Source organism: Grammomys surdaster, unplaced genomic scaffold (assembly GCF_004785775.1).
Source record: "Grammomys surdaster isolate TR1022 unplaced genomic scaffold, NIH_TR_1.0 885, whole genome shotgun sequence".
NCBI classification, from domain to species: domain Eukaryota; kingdom Metazoa; phylum Chordata; class Mammalia; order Rodentia; family Muridae; genus Grammomys; species Grammomys surdaster.
In genome coordinates, this window is record NW_021605304.1 from 311,548 (window position 1) to 311,810 (window position 263).

Consider the following 263-nt stretch of genomic DNA (forward strand, 5'->3'; position numbering starts at 1 on the left):
TGTGTGTTTGTGTGTGGATGTACTGTGTGTGCATGTGTGTGTGTTTGTGTGTGGATGTACTGTGTGTGCATGTGTGTGTGTTTGTGTGTGGATGTACTGTGTGTGCATGTGTGTGTGTTTGGGTGTGGATGTACAGTGTGTGCATGTGTGTGTGTTTGGGTGTGGATGTACTGTGTGTACATGTGTGTGTGTTTGTGTGTGGATGTACTGTGTGTGCATGTGTGTGTGTTTGTGTGTGGATGTACTGTGTGTGCATGTGTGTG